This window comes from Lissotriton helveticus, chromosome 12 (genome assembly GCF_964261635.1).
Source record: "Lissotriton helveticus chromosome 12, aLisHel1.1, whole genome shotgun sequence".
Lineage (NCBI taxonomy): Eukaryota > Metazoa > Chordata > Amphibia > Caudata > Salamandridae > Lissotriton > Lissotriton helveticus.
The window spans coordinates 793,652,384-793,661,218 of NC_136073.1; positions in this window are offsets into that span (position 1 = coordinate 793,652,384).

Here is an 8,835-nt window from a genome sequence, read left to right on the forward strand (position 1 = left end):
CTAAATTATGAGTCCAGGCCGGCGCTTGGGGCAGAACACTGAGGCATTGCGCGCCCTCGATTGAGCAGGATCACCCATTGGGTGCTGCAGGAGTGCCAGTACAATACCAACCGCCCCACACCATTTTACATACGGATTCGGCTTTGCTCAATATCTCCCCCTACTCCAGCCTTGCCACTGCGGAACTTTTGGAAGAGGCACCATGGCGGGCAGAGGCCCGAGGAACCAATCAACGCAGGCTAAATTGGACAAATATGCGTATGATAAAAATAACTCGCAAGTGACGGAGGGACGTCCATCCACGGGGAAAACACCGGAAGGCGATGGCGCAAAAAAGGTCACGTTAGAAGACATAATGAAAACCCTATCGGCAGTTCAAACGACGGTGGGGACGATCTCGACGGACGTTTCTCTGCTGCGGGCAGACTTCCACAAAATGACTGAACGGATTAAGGAAGTGGAAATAGTCACGAAGTCACTGGTGGAGGACACATCAGAATTGCAGAGAACAATGGCACAGATCGAGACAGAAAATAAGCACCTGAAGGAGAAGCTGGACGATCAAGAAGGGCGATCAAGACGGAACAATGTGCGAATTCTTGGACTTCCTGAAACGGAAGGGAACCAGGCTATGGACTTATACGTAGAAGACTTGATCAAAACCAGACTGCAACCTAGGGGTTTATCCCATTTTTTCTCAGTTGAAAGGGCTCATAGAGTACCGGGTGGCAAACCTAAGCCAGGGGCGCCCCCAAGACCGGTACTGGCCAGATTGTTCAATTTTAGAGATAGGGACACAATCCTACAAACGGCAAGGACATCCCAGCCGATCCATGTGCACAACTCAACACTTGCCTTCTTCCCGGACTACACAGCAGAGGTGGCCCGCCGCAGAAGAAGTTTCATGGAGGTCAAAAAGGCGAGGAAGGCGCGTGAACTGCCCTATTCCATGTTATTTCCGGCCCGGCTCCGAGTAGTAGCCGACGGTAAAACGCGGTTCTTCGACACTCCAGAATCGGCATACGACTGGTTGGAGGGTTGGCGGCAAGTAGGATCGCAACGGCGCACCAACAAGAATCACCGGCACCAGCAGGAGGCGGACCACGTTGGATCTCAAGAGCAAAGGCAAGAAGAGCTGAACCGCTCGCCGCAGACGGGAACAGTAGAACTTGAACTGAGCCAGGAACATTGACCTCTCGGCTCCTACCGGCTTCATACTTTACTGATTACTGGAGATTGGACTGACTCTGGATTCTGGACTGAGGCGAGCCCGGGGGGGCAGGAAGGGCTGCAGCCTCTACGGACCTTGTACCCCGACAAGCAAGTACTAGGGTTGGGTTCGGGGAGAAGCACTCTGGTAAATGGGGAGGCGGGCGGTTCTATGTCCGTTAAGCAGGGAGGCAGTGAGGTGGGGAGGTTGGGAAGGGGAAGTTTTGGTTCATCAATGTTTATCTATTGTGGCAGGACTTGACAGCAGGCACACACTGAGAGCGCGAAGAGACGGCAGTTGCATCATGATCACGACGGGTGGGGCACACATAGCGGGCCCACGACTGCACCACAGACGCATTGATGTCAATACACGACAACGTCTCCGCAGAACTTTGTAGACCCATACTGGCGCGCAGCTCACAGGGTGAAGTCCATGGCGACGCGACACGAGAGACCCCTGTTCCACCCCTGAAGATCCTAACGTGGAATGTGAGAGGATTGGGCGATAAAATAAAAAGGGGTTTTGTACTGCAGGCCTTGAAAAGGCATAGCCCAACAGTAGTCCTTCTACAAGAGACACATCTCACAGGGAAGGCATGCCAAACGCTAGATAGACGAGGGTACAAGATGGCGGCACATGCTGAGTGTACTTCAGGCTCGAGGGGAACAGATATCCTGATCAAAAAAACCTCATCGTTTATACTGCTGCAGACTAAGACTGATGACCAGGGTCGCTTCGCAGCAATACAAGGACAATGGGAGGGCAAACTTCTAAACATAGTTTCAGTATACGTGCCTCCAGCACTGCAATCGGTGGCAATGCCGGCGCTAGGAGCATTTATCTTAACACTACCGGAAGGTGACCTTATTATAGGAGATGACTTCAACACAACTATAAACTCGGAAATAGACAGATTTCCAGCACAGCCACAAACATCGGGACCCTCCCGATTCAAGGGATTTATAGAGGCGATGGGGCTCATAGACGTTTGGTGACATACACACCCAGCAGCAAACCAATATACATACCACTCCACGGTACACAATAGCCTTTCGAGAATAGACTACTTCCTGATGGTGGGATCGAGGCTACAGAATGTCGAGGAGGTGGAAATCAAACCTAGGGGCATCTCAGATCACTCTCCAGTGTTACTGACTCTCTCTTGCAGGGAGAAATCTCGCAGGAAGATATACCCAATTTACCCTAATTAGCTAAAGATCCCCAGTATAAGAAAAGAACTCAACACGACTAAACATTATTTTGCAGAAAATACCACCTCTGTAGAATCCCCGTCCATCCTTTGGGAAGCTTACAAGACGGTCCTCCGGGGACAGGCTATAGCATCCATCACGGGGCATAAACGATCACAACAAAAAGAACTGGCGGAATTGGAGCTCGCCGTACACACGGCAAACATAGCACACATGGCGGATCCCTCCTTAAACTCTGCACATGACTTACAGCTGCAGCAACAGCGCTATAAGGACCACTTGCAGCACCGAACCATAGACTGCATCACTGCAACGACACACAAAATCTACGACGTGGGGGATAAAGCGGGGAAAATGTTGGCATGGTTGGATAACAAGGGGGGAGGACCCAGGGGGATACAACACTTGTACTCAAAGGCAGGCATACTACAGACCCATCCTGAGGAGATAGTAAACACACTGGCTGAACACTTTAAGGAAGTCTACACTCCAGGCCGGGAAGTACTAGAATCTGAAGCGCTCAACTCGCTTAGCCACATAGAAACTCATACCCTCCCACCCGGGGCGGTCACGGAACTAGAGGCAGACTTCACGACCGACGAGCTACAGTCGGCCATAGGGGCAGTACAATCTTGAAAAGCACTGGGCCCCAACGGGATCCCCATAGAATGGTACAAGCTCATGTCTGAAACACTAAGCGCGCCGCTGCTGGCAATGTATAACGACAGCCTAGGGTCAGCAATACTCGAGCTAGATCAACGTACGGCGATGATCTTGGCAATTCCTAAACCAGGTAAACCCCCAACTGATTGCACTTCTTACCGCCCGATATCACTTCTAAACGCGGAAGCCAAAATCTTGGCAAAAGTACCAGCAAACAGACTAATGCCCCAACTCCCCCAGCTGATCCACCCGGACCAATCAGGTTTCATGCCACACCGAAACACTGCTCTTAACCTCAGGCGGGTTCACGGAGTACTGGCGCGGGCTCCGATGCTTTCCGAACTAACAGTAATAATGTCACTAGACGCGAAAATGGCTTTCGACTTGGTGGAATGGCAGTACCGTTTTGCAGTCCTATCTCATATGGGCTTTGGCCCTAAATTTCAGGCATGGTTACGGCTCTTATACACTGAACCAGTGGCTCAGATAACTGCCAACGGCCACATATCGCATACTATACAACTGGCAAGGGGGACGCGCCAGGGCTGTCCGCTGTTGCCGTTGTTGTTCGCGTTGGCGCTGGAACCATTGACGACTCTAATTAGGGAGACACCGTTACTAAAAGGCATTAGCTGGACAGCAGGGTGGGAAGATAGTAGCTCACTCTACGCTGATGACATGCTGCTATACCTTACGGATCCTGACCATAGCATACCTGAGCTCCTTGAAATTTGCAATACGCACGGGAAAACATCAGGATACACGATAAACTGGTCCAAGTCGGTTCTATACATTCTAAAAGGCCCAGATCCATCACTCCCCGCCGATTGCCCGATCGTGATAACCAGGGATTCTTTTAAGTATTTAGGTATATACATCACTAGAGATGCGGCAGACTTCTTTGGTAAAAACCTGGCGCCGCCTCTGGAGCGACTGAAGCGCGAAGTCAAACACTGGGCGTCCTTGCCCCTAACACTGCTGGGGAGAGCATCACTATACAAAATGATGGCCTTACCGCGGTTCCTTTATGCTCTAGACAACACACCACCCAATACCGCCACGATACTTTAAACAAGTCACAGCACAGGTCTCAACCCTTATGTGGGGCAACCTACCGGCGCGCATAGCTCAAATTAAACTGAATAAGAGCTGGTACGATGGCGGGATTGCATTGCCAAACCTACAATTATACTATTGGGCGGCGCAACTCAAAACCATCAATTACTGGCTTCATGCACCCCAAGACGACCCAGCATACAGAGCCGATAAGTTACAATTAGGTACGAACAACATGCTGGCGGTGCTGTATGATAGAAGTTTGGCCGCAAAATTAATAGGGCCTACAAAACAAACAGTTGCGTTGTGGTATGCAGCGCAGGTGAAATTGGGATGGAAGGATACTATCACCAAGCTCGCCCCGCTGTGGGACACCAAGGCATTGGGACAATTAAGAAATAGCAAGGGCTTTACACAATGGGACAATATCGGAATCTCCACGGTGGGTGACATGTGGGACAAGGGGACGGTGATCCCCTTTGCACAACTCCAACAACAATATGACTTGGGTCAGAATGAAACATATCGATATGCACAAATTAGACATGCATTGTTGACGGCACTCCCAGCTGACACTGACATTCCAGAAGCCTCGCCACTGAAGGATCGCCTACTCACAGATTTAATGCAACAACGCGCAACGTCACTCATGTACCGGAAGCTACTTAACAATATGCCCGACCCTACACTTAGACTCCGGGAAAAGTGGGTGGAAGAAGTGGGAGATATGGACGACACGGACTGGTTGATGGCCCTGGCGTCTCCTAGGGAGGTGGGCATATCGGCTAAGTTCCGGCTGGTGCAACTCAAAATAGTACATTGAGTATATTACACCAGAACCACCCTACACAGGATGCAACGGGCGACACATCCCTTCTGCCTCAGGGGGTGCGGAGAGGAGGGCACATTTTTTCACACCCTGTGGGACTGTCCAGTTATAGTAGAATACTGGCGACAGGTCCTGCGCACTATATCGCAAACATTTGGTGTTTCCCTCCTGCCTGAACCTCGAAAGTGTATTCTGAATATATGGGACCCCACTGACCTCACTCGCCAGGGTCAAACCTGGGGTACGCTCGGCCTCATAGTTGCTAAGAGAGACATAGCGCAGAGATGGGGCGCGGCAGACCTCCCCACGTTAGCGTTGTGGTGTAGAAATATGGACCTGATCATGGTAACGGAACGCACAGTTTATAAGGCATGGGGAAGCCCGCGTAAATGGAACAAAATCTGGGTGCCTTGGAACGCTTTCAGGGGGGACCTATGCGACTTGCTGCCAGTGGAAGATGTAGATAGTTCAGATGACGAAGATATAGAGGTGTAACGATGCAGTGAGTCAAAAGACTTGATTACTTAGACGAGAAATATACGATGTAATGACTGTCTTGAGAATTGTTGGATTGCTTCGGTTTAATGATCAAAAGTACCTGCTGTCATGCGAATTATTTGATTGACTAAGTTATACTGCTCAAACTTATCTGCTTATGTAATCACTGTCAAGACTGCAACTGTTTTATTCAATAAAAACAATTTTTAAAAAAGTTAGGGGGAGGGCCTTTAAAAACTGGTATAGTCTGAGGGATAAGGGCTATAAGGCTATTAGAATATTCCACCCATTGAGGGTAGAATGTTCTAAATTTAAAAAGAAAAAACAGAAAGAAAAACTTTGGAATGTTGGTGCATAAGGCTTATACCAGCCATTATAAGCCCAGAACTACCCCATTGTCATCAATGGAGCTCTCCACAGTCTAATGTTCTAAGAACTTATAGTAGTCAAGTTCTGATGTCATTTCCTTATAATCAATGTATGGGTCAATCATAAGTCGCTGTTTATAAAGAACTCAGTGACCAAATCATTCTGTATAAACAAGGAAAAATGGACATTGTCTTTAAATACAAGAGCTAGATAGCACAATTCCTCTGTGAATCCATGTATAGAGGAATCGAGTTAAGTAGGTGTAATTTGATGGTTTTCTCAGTTTAGAACCCTCGTGGAAGTTTCCAACTGCACTTTGGAATACCCAAATGTGAATACAAAATAACTACTCAAAAGGAGGGACTAGGTGCTTTTTTAGAGGTCCAGCATACATGCCCCAACAATAGTAAATACAAAAGGGTTTGCAGTTCCTAGCTGTTTAAGGAGACAAGAGGGTTAGGTGGTCACAAGTCCTCACTTGTTACAGGGGGAACAGGGAATACCTTCTGTTGGAATTAGAGACCTCACACACCCGGCTAGGTGTCATACTTCATCATAGGGCTTGCTCCTCGTCAGGTCCGCGCTGCAATACCTGACGGGCTCCCTATGAGGAGGCGCTCACACAGATTGTCATCTCCTTGGTTCTGTCTAGACTGGACTTCTCCAATAGTCTTTACCTTGGGCTCCAGGCCGGCGAGTTAAAACGCCTCCAGTTGATTCAGAATCAGGCAGCCAGACTCATTCTGAACCTACCTAAGAGGCAGTCTGTCAGACTGGGCCTCAAACAACTACACTGGCTGCCTGTTGAGCAACGGGTGGCTTTTAAGACTGGCTGTATTTTATTTAAGTCCCTACACCAATCTAGCCCCCTATTCATCAGAGATCTGTTCAAAAGATATGACCCCACCAGGAATCTTCGCTCTATGTATAAACATCTTCTGACTGTCCCTACTTACAAAAGGAAGCGTCTTGGAGGTTGCTGCTTTGACTACCTCGCGGCTGCCTTCTGGAACTCCCTTCCTCTTCACCTTAAAACGTGTGGAAACATTCTCAGTTTCAGACACTCCCTTAAAACATGGCTGTTTTCCCAAGCGTTCTGATGAGTTCCTCTATGCTTCCTCTGACTGATGCGTTGTGTCCCTGTCTATAGCGCCATGAAGCCCCCGGGCGAACGAGCGCTCTACAAATACATTTCAATATCAATATCAATATCAATATCTTTTTGGCGGAGATCTTTTATTCCAAGTGGCAGTTTGGTGCAGTGGGGGTTAGGGGCCTATATGTGTAGATGGAGGGAGTGAAGGTGAATGAATCAGTGAAGATAAAACAGGAATTGGGCCCTAATTCCAACATGAGAAATTCCCTGCTCCCCATGTAACCAGTGAGGACTTGTGACCACCTAGCCCTCTTGTTCCCCTGAAACAGTTAGGAACTGCATACCCTTTTGTATTTAATAAAAAATAAATAACACTTTCGGATCCAGAAACTGCTGGCCGTAATTTGTATTCTAAGGGTGGAATGTTGAGTGCTCAACTGAAGACGATGGTGGGGTAACGGGCTATTGCCGCTGGTATAGTCTCACAGCCACCAACATTGAAATTTCCTAATAGATAGTCACTGGCTGTCCCTCCTCAAGATACGAAGAGCTGCCCAGAGCAGAGGCTGTGAAAGAGATCAAGATTCCCATAGTCCCTCCCGCTGCTCCCACGGACACTGGTCTGCTTTGCAGTCATAGAAGAAAGAGGGGGAGGTCTCCACAGCACCTGTGCAGGGACGTAGCTTCAGGGGGGTGTTTGCTGTGTTATAATCCCCCCTAATAAATGTATTCTTGGATAAATAGTTGGGTACAGGTGCTTCCGTTGGGTATTGTGAGATGTCGGTCGGATTTCAGCAGGAATTTTTACATACACACAGACAAAAACGCACATACACTCTCTCACTTTCTGTTTTGCAAGTCCTCAAAAATATTTGTTATTAAACATATTGTGGGGTTATTCTTAGTACTCCTACAAATCCACCTTCCTCTCCCTTTTTACTGCCCCTTAGGCCCCTCTCATGCACCCGGCTTGTAGTATTATGCATTTAAACATTATATTGAATTGAATTGAATTGAAAGAATATTTCTATAGCGCCTAACTACCCGGAGGCCTCGTAGCCAGCCAGATTGTCAGAAAACCTGAGGCTCACCCCTCCCCCAACAATTTTACTGACCAAGCAACGCCCCTGCACCTATGTCTCCCTCTGCCTTAGTAAATAAAACAAACAATTAGCAATTAGGGCTTCAGGAACGCCTCTGCCTCATCTTTGACAGCTCCTGTCCCTTCCAGTCTGGTACTGCAGAGCCACATGTACTGACACACCACCGCTGAAAGGAATGGACAGCAGGAGCTGTCAAAGAAGGGGGAGAGTAGCAGCGGTTTTTAAACCTTGTGTTTAGCCTAATTGGGCGCCATTTTCTAATAGAAGTGTGGCTGTTGAGTCTTCAAAATGCTAGTGGTGGTGGAAGTTACATCACATGCTTATTGACCAAACTTCCTCTTGTGTGGTTACGTCATTTGGCCCTTGATGTTCTCACATGAAATTATATCACATGACCTTTGACTCTAGTGACATCACAGGAAGCACTGCACTACAGTTAAAAAAAGGGAAACAACCTTTGCAACGCAACCATTACATCGCACTACATTTACAACGCAGTCATTACATCGCAATATCCTTTACAAAGCATGTAACTACAATGCATCCATTACATTGCATGTCACTACAACGCATGACACTACATCGCATGTCACTACAACGCAGGCATTACATCGCATGTCATTACAACGCATACTATTACAACGCATAGTACCCCTACACAATCCAACACTTACCCTACAGTTGCACCCCCTGGAGTTAGAATAGTAATTGTTACCCCTACACAATCCAACACTTACCCTACAGTTGCACCCCCTGGAGTTAGAATAGTAATTGTTACCCCTACACTATCCAACACT